The following is a 13,918-nucleotide window of genomic DNA, read 5'->3' as shown; positions in this document are numbered from 1 at the left end:
TTTGCCTCGATTTCAGATCCGAGTCAGGCGGGAAAAGTCGAGCCTGACTCGGATCGGACTCGGATCGGGGGGGCTCGGGGGGGTTCGGATTTCAGAAATCCGAACCCGCTCACCCCTACTATGAAGTAAGGCATTTATTTACTGAGTGGAGGCTTGAAAAAGCCTCTGATCAGTGCCGGCTCCAGGGGTAGCAGCGACCTGTGCAGGATGGGACTCTAGCGCCCGATAACCGGAAATGGGTGTGTGGCCTAATTACCGTAGGCCATGCCCCCTAAATGATGTTATTTGGGGGCGTGCCCATATGGCATGCCTTCCAGTAATGTCAGGCTGGGGGCGAGCCCAGCACCACGTCAGTAGCTGGGCTGCCCCAGCTCCTCTTCTCCAGGGCCGGCACTTCCGCAAAGCCACAGCAGTGGAGGTGCCCAACCTCCTGACCGCCCGCCGGACACTTCCCGCGGGTGGAACAGCGGGACAGTGCCTTAAAAACGGGACTGTCCCATTGAAATCGGGATTGGCAGGGAGGGGTGCGCCCTCTATGGAGTGGCGCCCCTGTTCGACCACACTAGTCGAACATGCCTCGAGCCGGCCCTGCCTCTGATTCCCGGTAAGTTTGCACCTGAAAGCGTATGTATTTTAGGGTCAACGTAACAGCATACTGTATGTGTGTTTTCAAAACTTTGCACCATCGGATGGGAGGATTGCGTGGATTGGGGGAATTCTTTGCGGAGTGCAGTTTTGACACAAGTGCACCTACTATTCCACTAGCACACAAAGACAAGGTTTTGCTTTGTGCCATGAAAGTAAGATAACTGAGTGTGGAGAGTGTTTTCTGATTCAGGGAAAGGAACACTGAGCCTGATTCAGAGCTGCTCGTAAGCCGCCGCTCATTTGTTGCGAGCGATGTTCGCACATCTGCGCATGCGTATGGGTTGTAATACGCATGCGCCAGCCAGTCAGTGCAGTCAGAAATCGTGTGCTCGCAAAATAGCGAATGCCTGCTAATTTGAGTGACAGGATGAGGCATTTGTGGGTGGTAACAGGGGAAGGTGCTTGAAAACGGGGAGTGGAGAGCCGAACGCAGGCGTGCCAAATGGTCAAAACGGGCGTTTTAAGGGTGTGCATAATTAACAAAGCAGCGTCATCGACCACGTCACTTGGTTGTCTTTTAGCCTGAACTGCTCGCATGATTGCGGTAGGAAAATGCTACCACAAGAATAGCGAGCAGTTCATACGCCTTTCGATGTACTCGATTAATCAAATAAATAGCGGAGATGACGTATGATGCGAGCGGCCAGGGGGCGTCTTTACAAAATAGCGAGCGCATGTTTCGTTCGCTCGTTCAGACATAGAGGCGTCAACAGACCACAAAGAGCGAGCGCTTAATTTAAATATCCGGCCCCTTTTTCAGAACGACCGTCCGCAAATAGCATCCGGCTCTCAATCAGGCCCTCTGCCCTTTTCTCCCTGAAAAAGGAATTTGATTGATTCTCACTTTGCAATGGGATACATTTTGCTCCTTCCAGTTTTCCTACTCAGATTTTTAGGAGAACTTGCCAACTTTCCCTGATTGTCAGGGAGACTCCCTGAAATAGTAGCAATCTCCCTGACTCCCGGAAGAGTCTTTGGGGATTGTTTACATTTGGATTCTAGTCAACTTTCTGGCACGCCTCTCAGATGTAGCAGTACATGCCCACTTTACCGCCGCGCTCACAGGTCTTGCTTTCACAATCAACCCATGGAAACCTTTGTGGTGCAGCCTAGATGGCTGCCTCTCCTGGTACTTTTGTGGATGGTATGAAAAACCCATGAAATAGATGTTTCTGTGGCTATACTGTACTTTGCACATATAATCACACACTGTAAATAAATATTGTAATGCCCCCAAGATGTCTGCCTTTTATGTACAGTAATATAGTTTATTTCATGAAGATATAAAGTGCTTTGCGTTCTTTTGGAGAAAAGCGCTATACAAGTAAGGGCCATATTCAATTAGAGGCGAAAAGTCTGAGGTCGGACTTTTTGCCATCATCGCCGTTTTTGCAGGGGATATCGGTATCGGGCGCGTACCCGTTTATCCCCACATTCAATTAGGAATCGGCGAAAACGGGACCCGGTGGAAAGGTAAGTATTGAAAAGTCCTGTTTACTTTTGAGGAAATCAGCATGTCACCCCTCAAAAAATGGTCTGACATGGGGGATCACTATGGGTTGGCCTGCTAAAGGTAATTTGGGTTTTTAAACAGCCGCGGCAGGTGCATTAATGCGTCTTTGAAGAAGTGGTGAAGAATAGCATTTAGCTTTTTTTGGGGAGGGAAAATAACTAGTCCCATCAAATTTGGGGTACATGAAAATGGGTGCAAGCATATCTTTAGGTCCCTAAAGTGAATTTTAAAAGTTCTTCAAAAATCCACCTGCCGCAACCACCCGCATTCTAGAAAACACCTGCCACATACTTGGGGATCCCCCCTGAGTCTATTTTACTAGTTTTTTATTGTCCCCCATTTTTTTTTGCCCCCACAACGAAACCACTTTTTTGGGGGGTCCTATGCTAATTTTTTTAAACATTTTGACACACATTACTTTTAGGGGACATTTCAAAGGCTGCAGGGTACTTTTTAGAAGTCAGCACCCCAAAACCCCAGTTCTGCACTTTTTTTCGCCACCTATTCATAGGTGTGAACTTATCCCCGTTTTTTTACAGACTTTTCACACCTGCGAAATGTCTTTGAAATTGAATATGGGGATAAGTGAAAATGGCGAAAATGACATCATCGGCGATAAATTATCGCCGATAACGGACTTTTCGCTCGTAATTGAATACGCCCTAAACATTATTGTTATTTTTCATTTTCCTTTCAGTTTTCAACAAACAGCAGTGATCTAAGATTTTTAGCTGGCGAGAGCGATACGGTCCCCATTGTCCCAATGGAGACCCAGCAGCAGCCTTTCCGGCTTCAGCAAAGCCTTTTTAGGTACTCCTGGATCCCTGCCTGGTGATAAAGTCATGCACATGTGCAGACTGACTGTCGTGCATGCGTATGACACAGAAGCCCGTCGCTGGCAGGTGGGTGGAGGACATCGCCGGGGAGGTAAGTAATGATGAATACCAGTGGCAAATTCGTTTGTATCACTGTGATACTAAACAAAATACTGTATGCCGCTGGTATCTTGTTTTGTTGATAAATGGGGCCCATATTATGTATGCATATATATAATACTCAACACTATCCCTTATGTTTGCATTATTCCACTTTTATATGTATCATATGATTTTATATGACTTTGCGGCTTTTGTTTTCAGCGTTCTCTCAAACATTTTTCCTAGTGAGTGAAGCAGTTAACAACCTGAGCAGTACATAATTACTCTAATATTAAAATGGACAATAGGCAGTCTGGCCACAGGATATAAATGAATTATAATAATGAACCAGCATTTAGTAAACAAAATATATTGGGGGCGATTCAATTCAATGCGAATTGAATAGCGCCGGGAGCGAGCTCCCGGAGCTACCCACTCCTTCCCGGGTCACGGAACCCACCGCCCCTGTCGGCTCCTTCCGCCGGATGTCTGGTTTCTTGTGCGCATGTGTGACCTGTAGATCATGCATGCACACTGCTCTCGAAAGCAGCGAAAAGATTCACTGCTCTGAAAAAGGAGCAGTGAAGTCGCTCGCTGGGACAGCTGATTTTTGGATCAGCTGTCTCAGCGCCGAAGCATGATGAATTGCCCCGGTGTCCGCGGCAAGTCAGTGTGTTAATTATCGGGGTCCTCGATAATTAACATCATGAATAGTCCCCCTAGTCACACAGCAATGTTGACTAGAGGAAAATCTTGTTGTGCATGGAAGGGCATACCATAGAGTGGAAGTAGATGCAGCTCCCCCAAAGAAAACTATGGAGCTCATTCAGACCCAGGCGCCAAGCTGCGCTCTCTTGCAGCTAAAAGGGGCCGGGTATGCAAAATGCCGCGATCTGGTGAATGGATGGCCTTTATGTCTTAGAGAGTGACGGCAGTGAGCGCACGCCGGAGTATAAAGACGCACACCTTTCTTTCTCAGCACACATCATCTCCAGGAAGTGTGTGATTAATCGGTGACATCGAGAGCCATCGGAGCTGCATACAGCGCTTGAGGTAGACTCTACCCCACCGCAAGCACTGCGATCAGTGCAGACTGAAATATGACAAAGTGATGTGTACAATGATGCATCTTTGCTAATTATGTACACCCATAAAACTCTGGCCCTGAATCAGACCCGGTCGCTCTGACAGAGCGCTCGCTCTGAATCAGGGCCGGGCTTTTTATTTTTAGAACGGCCTCCTGGCCGCTCGCATAGCTGTGGGTGACCACCCACAGTTACAGCGAGCGGCCATGATGATGGTCGCGATGGTCAAGACCATCTCAACCATCGGGCTTGAGACGAGACCCTTGTGGTAGGGTCTCATGGCCACAAGCCCCAGAGAGCTTTCGGCTCTAATAGAGCCGGAAGTTCTCCACTGACATCACTTGTGATGTCAGTGGGGCCGCCCCCAAATGACAGGCGTTCTCATGGGAACACCTCCGTTTGGGCAGCCACCCACCCAGGCCCGCCCACCAAAGGGGGTGAGCTGTCACTCAACATCGACAACTCACCCCCTTTGTTGTGAGACACGGAGTGCCCGTCGCTATCCGGGTCTCGCAAGTGCGCACGACGGAGCCAGCTCCGTCGTGCGCATGCGCTCTGGGCCACCATCAAGCCGGTTGTGAGCACTCAGCTCTTGCGACCGGGTCTGAATCAGGCCCTCTGTTTGGACGGCCAGAAATGCCTGCGTTCACAGCACCACTCCCCCGTTCACAAGCACCCCTGTAACCACCCACAAACGGCGCTATCTGTCACTCACAGTAGCATCCACGATTCCCAGCCACAGTGACTGGCTCGCGCATGGGTACTTTGATGCATATGCACGCGCAAATGTGTGATAATCGCCCATAGCGTGTGTTTGCAGCTTAGCGAATGGGTCTGAATCAGGCCTTATATTCCTATAAAAACTATTCCTATAGTTAAGCTACATATTGACATATATAGCTCTATATGTGTCCAACCTTAACAACCTGTGTCCAATATGCTCATCTGCTTGTACCTCACACACTCTCCACCATGTACATCTGTTCACCTTATGCCTCGGTTCTTACCTGCTGATACAGTATCACAGGCCCCCTTCCTAGTTGTTGTCTTCTAAGTCTGCAGTAGAACATGCAGCCTATGCAATCTATTTACAGTACCATGTGTCTGGAGTGGTCACATGACATAAATTTCATGGTGGTATTAAAAGGTTCAAATGTTGGATTCCAAATTATTTTGTTTTATGATGTTGGGGTATATGGATTATCACAGGCCCTAATGCTATCTTCTGATGATGCGCCTGGGAGGAGTGACTGGTCCTTTATATGTTGGGGTATAAAGCCACTTGGCACCTGTTCAAAACGACTTGTACACTATAGACATGGAAGCAGGAGAACACATTGTACATTATCGATTGCTGATACTTATTACTATCATTTCAAAACACTTGTGCACTAGAAGCACATAAATAGATCACCGTTAGCCTGGAATAGTCTGACAGTTATCTTTAGGCCTGATTCAGGTTGGATCACAAGACTGCGGACGCACGCAACCGGTCGATGTTTGCGTTCTGCGCATGCGTATGCATCACAGTGTGCGTGTGCAAGCTGCCCACTGTGATCGGGTATGCGAACGTAGCGGACATGCAGCGGCACAAAGAAATGTCAGTCGTCATCGCAGAAGAGCCGAAGACGTCCCTCAGAAGATAGCCACAGGACGGTCCATTGCCCAGAGGGTGATTGTGGGAAGATGGGGTCAGGACCAGGAGCCAGCTGTTTGTCATTACCGGAGCTACCCGAGAGCTGAAACCCACCAGCAGAGGGTGGCTGTTTGACATTACCAGAGTTTCATTGGTGGCTGCTGCTGCCAGCAATACTTGAGTGTTGCCAGATAGCAGGACAGGGTCAGGAGCTGGAGCCAACTGGTTGGCATTACTGGAGCTACTGAAGCAGAGTACCTGAATGTTTGCATTACTGCTGTTTGCAGCTACCAGAGACAATCAGCCGGGCGACAATAATAGTACAGTACAAAACCCATGTGTACGCATCGCACTGCGCATGCGCTAACCGACCGATGCGATCGGGAAGCAATCGCAGTGAGCATGCAGTCCAATCGCATAGTGATTGACATGAAGTGACCGTTTGGGGGTAGAAAGGGGGTTTGGCGGCGGAACGCAGGCATGCCTGTGCATTTGAACACCGTTACAGGGGCATGCATAATTAAGCCCCTGCGAATGTATACGCTGTCTGAGGTCTAGATGGTGACAGGAAGTTTAGCAGTTTGTGAGGTAGAGTCAGGTCAACCACAACTGTGCAAATGGGTCCGCTGTTACTCAATGCTACCGATGTCATGGGAAGTGGGCGGCTTTATACAGTGATGGGCGTCTTGGTATATTGCTGTGGTTGCCATGCTATTGCTTTCATTAGCATATTATCGCAGCCATACCACACCTGGTTGTCACTGTCATCGGCGTAGGTGCGCAGGGGTACTGTGCTCCTGTCTGTCGAGGGGCTGCTGCCCAAAAGAGAAATAAACAATTTTTCTTGTGTGCGTGTTAGCCACACCTGTCATCGGCGTAGGTGCACAGGGGTGCTGTGCTCCTGTCTGTCAAAGGGCTGCTGCCCAAAAAATAAACAATAGTTTTTGAGTGCATGTTAGCCACACCTGTCATCGGCGTAGCTGTGCAGGGGTGCTGTGCTGCTGTCTGTCAAGGGGCTGCATGAATATTGCAATGAAAACTTTTTTTTTAAGTTATTGTGTTACAAAAAGTTGTTTGCTTTTAATCTTAAACATAGCTGAAATGTTATTCTAACAGCTTATAAAGTTATATGCTCTAAAAAACTAAAGCCTATATGTATTTACAAACCTATATAGAGTGGACATCCTAAATTCTAAAACTGTTCTATTCAAAAACATAAACAAAAGCAAAGATTATAAGTCTAGTGTTTTATAGTGTGTAATGATGATGTTAGAATGTAGAAGGCCAAAAATTGGGTGGACCACATATGGCTGATTGATCAACCATGGTGACTAGATTAGTGTCATAAGGAAGAGGAGGCTGCAAACTGGGTGTTATGTTATGAGTTGGCCATGTGGGGTATGTTGCTGTTAAGGGATCAGGCTGGTTATTATTATAGTTGTTGTTATTTTGGGTTGCCATTTCCTGAAGGGTGTTTACCAACAGACACAGACTACCTGTCAGCTCAGGCATAGACACTTCCTGAGGAACAGAGCTCTGTTCTCTGGAGGGAAGCCAAATAGGTGGAAACCCCTGTTCCAATATCTGAAGCTCTTATCTCTCCACATCATCTATTATATATGAAAAAAAATGTCTTCGGGGACATCTAGCTCCTCTTTCTGTACCCTGCTCAGCCTTTTTGGACAGGAAGTCCAGGATGGATGGTTTGGAAAAAGAAGGCCTAGCAACAGATGGGTATGGTCATTATCAAGACCTGGTCTCCCCAGTGGGTGTAGTCTGGGAGGTATTGGTTGGCATGCAGGCAGCGGAATAACAAAGGCCTCCATGTTGTCTGTGTTCACTATTCCGTATTTTAGTTTGCGATTCAGGTAGGAATAAAGTCGGCTACAGAACACAGAATCACTGGATGTCTTAGTGCATTCAGGCCAGATACAATCCATTAATTCACAGACGGATTCCAGACAGATGAATCCTTTGCTTGTGATAATCTTTGGTAATTCCTGGCAAAGGTGGGTGTTATAGCCAGACACATTGAAGGCTGTAACTTTGAACTGCTTTATAGAAAACATGTGAATGAAACCTTTCCACACTGCAGAACATGATGGAGAAATCCCTTGAAGTTCAGCACCTAGAGCATCTTTTTTCATGTTCTCTGAGGCCTCTCCTGACTGTGAAGAAAGATTCTCCACACTGTAGTCTTCCATTGTGACTTTTCAATGGTGATTTCAATGTTGTCCACTGGCTGAGATCCATCTCATCTGAGGGTTGGGTTTTCACCATGCAAATGAGACAATTCACATCCAGAAGGTGACTCTTATGTTTAGCAATGGTGTCAGTCTCTCTTTTGGTAGAATTCGCACAATCTTGGTCTTGGGGGCACCATGATGAATCAGACAGATCCTCCAAGGTAAACATCTGATCTGGTGTTGTATCTATTTCTATTAAACCTTTGTGTGTGAGTTTAGTCATCTGACGCTTATGGAGGAGCTCTTTTTCTGCTTTCTAAATGATCTCCAGACACAATGTAAACTTAAACCTTAAACTGGAATGTTGCATTTAATGCTTTGTTCCACTTGTTCACATATCTAAGAAGTGGACAGTGGGAACAACGGCAATTTGAAGGCCACTAACTAACTGCTTTTTTTAATGTCCCTGTACAGGTTGGGAAATTCCTTTACAGAACAGAAGGTTTGCAAATGATTATTTAAGGCAATTGTTTATCTATTTTTGGAAAGCACACTTCCTGTTCCTGGTCCCCTTTTGGGATGAAAAAAATCCACTCCCAGCAAGCAGGCTTGGCGCTCAAGAAAGAATTCCCAAAAAAGACACAATGTAAGACTTAAACCTTAAATCTGAAATGTTACATTTAATGCTCTGTTCCGCTTGTTCACATATCTGATATGGTTAAGTGGACAGTGGGAACAATGGCAGTTTGAAGGCCACTAACTAAATCTGTTTTTTTTTATGTCCCTGTACAGGTTTGCAAAGGATTATTTAAGTCAATTGTTTTTTTGAAGCACTCTTCCTGGTCCCCTTCTGGGATGAAAATCCACTCCTAGCCGCAGAAGCAGGCACAGGATTCTCAAGAAAGACACAACATAAGGCCTTAAATCAGTGGTAGCCAACCTCGGTCCTCAAGAGCTCACATTTTTCAGACGACCTAGCTGGTGCACAGGTGTATTTAATACTCACCAAAACATTTAGAAAGATCCACAGGTGGAGTTAATTATTATAGTTGTGATTCTGTGAGGAGACCTGGAAAACATGCACTGTTGGTAGCTCTCGAGGACCATGGTTGGCTACCCCTGCTTTAAATTATAGATCTCACACTTGTCCACATATATGTGCTGGTTAAGTGGCACTTTGAGGCCACTAATTAACTATGTTTTTTTATGTCCCTGTACAGGTTGGGAAATGCCTTTATAGAAGGTTTGCAAAGAAAATTGTTTATTTTTTTTGAAAGCACTCTTCCTGGTCCCCTTCTAGGATGAGAAAATCATATCCCAGCAGCAGCAGCCATGCTCAAGGATTCTTCTGTGGCAAGGACTGATGTGAATGTATTACATTTTTTTTGTAAATACCTCCTCCCCTCCCCTTCTCCCTCATAAATTTTCTTCGGAATCAAAAAACGAAATAAAATTCACTACCAATCAACCCTTCCTGTCCCTGTCCTGCCTTCAACTACATATATACTCCAACTCCCTCAGGCCTTTCTTGAATAATAAAAGTGCTTCCTGATGTGCCATGTTTGAAGTTGAACTGCCATGTGTTTGTGCCACCCACTGCTGCAGCTTAGCTTAGTTAGCCAACTATCTTGGTGCAAATTTTGGGCCTAAACTAGATGAAAAAATCAATATTGTGAGCTGTGAGGTGGTCAAAATTGACTGGAAACGAGTGGAAATAAATGTTATTGAGGTTAATAATACTGTATGAACAAAAAAAGGCCAATTTTATGTGATTTTAGCTGTTTTTATGATTTTTTAAGAAAAAATCCAGATATAAAACAAAAACCGAAAAAAAAACATGGAGGTGAGGTTTTGGCAAGGAATCGGTATGATATCCCAGCTGCCGTATGGCCGGGAGTTCGAATCCTGGCAGCCCAATAAAACAGCAGAGCCCGGCAGCAGAAGCCCAACAGCACTGGAAATCCTGATCGTGGTAAGGTAAGTATTGTCTAATCTAGCCTAACCCTAACCCTCCTTAGGGGTGCCTAACCCTAACCTCCCCCCCTGTGCCTAACCCTAATCCCCCCTCTAAGTGCCTAACCCTAACCCCCCCTTCCCATCTGCCTAAACCTAAGTCCCCCGGGGGGTGCCTAACCCTAAGTCCCCCCCGGGGGTGCCTAACCCTAACGCCCCCTCCCCCTAGCCTAACCCTCTCACGGGGGGGTGCCTAACCCTAAGTCCCCCCCGGGTGCCCTAAACCCAACCCTCCTCCCCGCAGCTGTCTAGATATAGATGCCGGTCATTTATCCCACGGTGGGATAAAGCAGTCGGGAAGCCGACTGCCGGGATTCTGGCAGCCGGCTTCCCGATTGTATACCTTTGGCAAAACTAATCCAGATCCAAAACCAGGGGAGATCCAGATCCAAAACCAAAACACGAGGGTCAGTGCACATCTCTAGTAGTAGCAAATTTATACCATTCGGCTATATAATGACTGTGTAGTACCGTTCCCACTATTTTCTTTTTTTGGAATTAAGACTATGGGCCCTGTTTCTAAGCCGCATGCAATGGCGATGTTCACGGAGTACAATGTTTTTTTGCTATTACCCATGTGTGAAAATCTATAAAAACTCCTATAGCACATGTGTTACCAGGGGCGCAGAGAGCACTGCTGGGCCCAGATGAAGAGGGGATGTGGCCTATTCATGGGAGGTGTGGCCACACCCCCTTGAGCTGAAAAATAAACACTTTTGCAGTGCTGCGCGCTGGGGAGGGGGTGCTGTGAGCCCCTCAGCCCAGTTCAAAGCTAGAGGGGGCGGGATCAGTGTGATCGCTCCCCCCTACAGGTATAGGAGGCTGCTGCGAGCAGTCTCCCACTGCAGCCCAGAACACGTTGTGTGCCAGGCTGCTGTGTGGGTAAGAGGGAGGGAGGCGGTGCCGGGCCCCACAGGAAACCCGGGCCGGGTAAATAATACCAGCTCCCCCCCCCCTCTCGGTGCCCCTATGTGTTACACAAAGTATATGCACAAAGGTGCTGTTGTGATTGAAATGAACAGTGTCAGAAATGTCTTGGAAAAAGGCTGGGAGTACCAGGACGGTCACTGGGAGGTGGTTTCGCTCACGCAGTGAGATGGTGCCATTTTTTGCCCATGTTATGGAAGTGTTGCAGGCGTGTGTTGGTGTACATGGTTTTGTACAAAAGCGCTCACATAAGAGGCCAGGGTCAGATGGAGAAACTGCACCTGCCATAGATCTGGTACAAGCATTGATTGTGTGACCAATCTAAGAACCAATCAGTATTTCAGAGCCTGGCACTGACAGTGGGCGTCTCAGTCCTTGCACATTTGGACGTATGAGTGTACACAAGGGAAGGGCTTTGTAGTGTTATTTGCATAAAGTCACACATGGGAGACCGCCAATAAATGCAGCCGCGACTGTGTCAACCTCTGAATCAGGCCCTATGATTTACTAAACTAGTGGTTCTCAAACTCAGGGCCTAATTCAGTAGGATGCTCGCAAGCGGGTCAATGGTGCCCTAATGCGCATGCGCACGACGGAGGGAGCTCTGTCGTGCGCATGCGCGAGACCCGCATAGCGACAGCCAGGCTGTCGCTATGGGTCTCGCACCAAAGGGAGCGTGCTGTCGATGGTGACTGAGAGCACGCTCCCTTTGGTGGGCGTGCCGTGGGCGTGGCTGCCAGACGGAGGCGTTCCCATGGGACCATCGCGACCATCATCATGGACGCTCGCATAAGCTGTGGGTGGTCACCCACAGCTATGCGAGCATCCAGGAGGCAGCTCCATTTTTGGGTACGAGGGCCCTGATTCAGAGCGAGCGCTCTGGTCAGAGCGTCCAGCTCTGCATCATGCCCTCAGTCCTCACAGTTCTCATTTTCCAGGTCACATAGCAGGTGCACAGGTGTATTCATTACTGTCTGACACAGTTTAAAAGATTCACAGGTGTAGCTAATTATTTCACAGTGCATGTTATCCAGGTCTCCTTATTTTCCAGGTCTCCTCACAGAATCACAGAAATAATAATTTAAGTTCCAGTTGTGGATCTTTTAAAATGTGTAAGCGAGTGATGAATACACCTGTGCACCAACTAGGAAAAATGGAAACCATGCTCTGTTAGTGCTCCCTGGGGAATGAGTTTGGGAAATACTGCATTAGACCACTTTACAACTCAACTAGGGTCAGGTATACTAAGTACTGTACTAGCTCTTAACTTATTTAACTAAATCTTATATACTACCAAATATCTACTAATAATTCCTGTTAACATATCTAAATATCAAACTTACAGGCATAACAACACACTACATTTTCATCAGGGCCGTAACTAGGGTAGTGCAACCTGTGCCATGGCACAGGGCACCGCAGTGCGCGGGGCGCTGTTTGGGCCTGTCAAATTTCTGTTTATTCTCACTTGTAGTTTCCCCTTATTTTATCCCCAGCATCTCCTGGCCTCCCCTATCTCTTCTCTGGCCATTCCCCATGAGGCCATGGCCCTTTTTCAGGTGCATTATGTCCCTATTTGAAAAATAGGGGGGGCGCCAATGCTCTTTCTGGCACAGGGCACCAAAAAGTATAGTTACGGCTCTGATTTTTATGACTGCTCTGGCCATGCAGCATAAACACGTCTTTGCTCCCCAGCGGTCTCTCTTGTACATTGTTTTTTATGTATATTGCTCCCTTTCATACTCAGCTCCTTCCTGAACCAACCACAATACACACCCTTCATCTTTCCGGACTCTTTCTGCTTCTCCTCACTAATTTTCACTGAGTTTCTGTGTAGAACTCCTCTATCAGCCTTCTGATATCTTCTCTCCTTAGATGCACTGAGCATGCACCTGACCTTTTGACTTTCCTGAAGTTTTCTTGGGGGTTGTAGTCTTTAATATAGCTACAGTCTATGCTGCAAACAGCAAGCTGCAAGGAATTTACAGTTACACCCACACATTTGTGGGTTATCACAAAAAGAAACTACTCACTGCTGAAGTAGTGATTGACAACAGGCGAGGGCAGGCACATGAAATGCAATTTTCTGCATGAAAGAAATAATACAAAAGACATTCCTTTGTGTGCCCTGTCCCTTATGGATCTTATAAAAGGTGCGTAGCTGTGCTCCTGAACACTTTAGGTGGTACCGTGCTGTCTTCTAGTCAGGGGCGTTTTAAGAGAAAAGGGGGCCCATCTGCACTCCTCGTGCGGGGCCCCCTCCTCTCTCCCTGGTGGCTGGCAGCCGACTAACGCGGAGCATTAGTAGACTCCGGGCACTAGAGTGAGGCACTAGAATGCCGGAAATGGCCGCGGCGGCCATTTACGGCGTTCTGTGTATGCGCAGTAGACTCTGGGCACACTCTAGTGCCCGGAGTCTACTGCGCATGCGCAGAACACCGGAAAATGGCCGCCGTGGCCATTTTTTTCGGTGTTCTGAGCAGCAGTTACACCCGATGCGGGACCTAGGACAGGTAAGTTTAAAAAAAATATGGGTGCAGTGTGTGTGGTGCGGGGCCTCCCTGGACCCGGGGGCCCGTGTGCCCCGCACAGTGCACCCATTATAGATACGCCACTGCTTCTAGTATTCCTAAAGGCACTCATAAAATGTCGCAGGATATTGTTTAATCATGCTATTGTATTGGAAATGCCAATCCGAAAGTCGGAAATGCTGACCGGCGGCCAATGATGTTCTCCCATCCGACAGGATCTGTGAAATTATACTTGTTAAATTTCACCGATTTACAAATCATGATCATACTTTGATCATGATTGGCAAATCAGTGAAATCCAACATGTTGCATTTCACCTATGCTCCGACCCGGCATCTGTGGATCGCAGCATCGCGACAATCCATTGCTAGTGTATGGGGGCCATTCCATGTCATTTTCAGCTATGTTCTATTTAATGTGTAATTATCATAATTGTTAACCCCACCAAGACACATAACCCTC

The sequence above is a fragment of the Taudactylus pleione genome, unplaced genomic scaffold, assembly GCF_031769625.1.
Source record: "Taudactylus pleione unplaced genomic scaffold, aTauple2 ptg000935l, whole genome shotgun sequence".
Classification (NCBI taxonomy): Eukaryota; Metazoa; Chordata; class Amphibia; order Anura; family Myobatrachidae; genus Taudactylus; species Taudactylus pleione.
Note: the sequence above shows the minus strand (reverse complement) of the source record.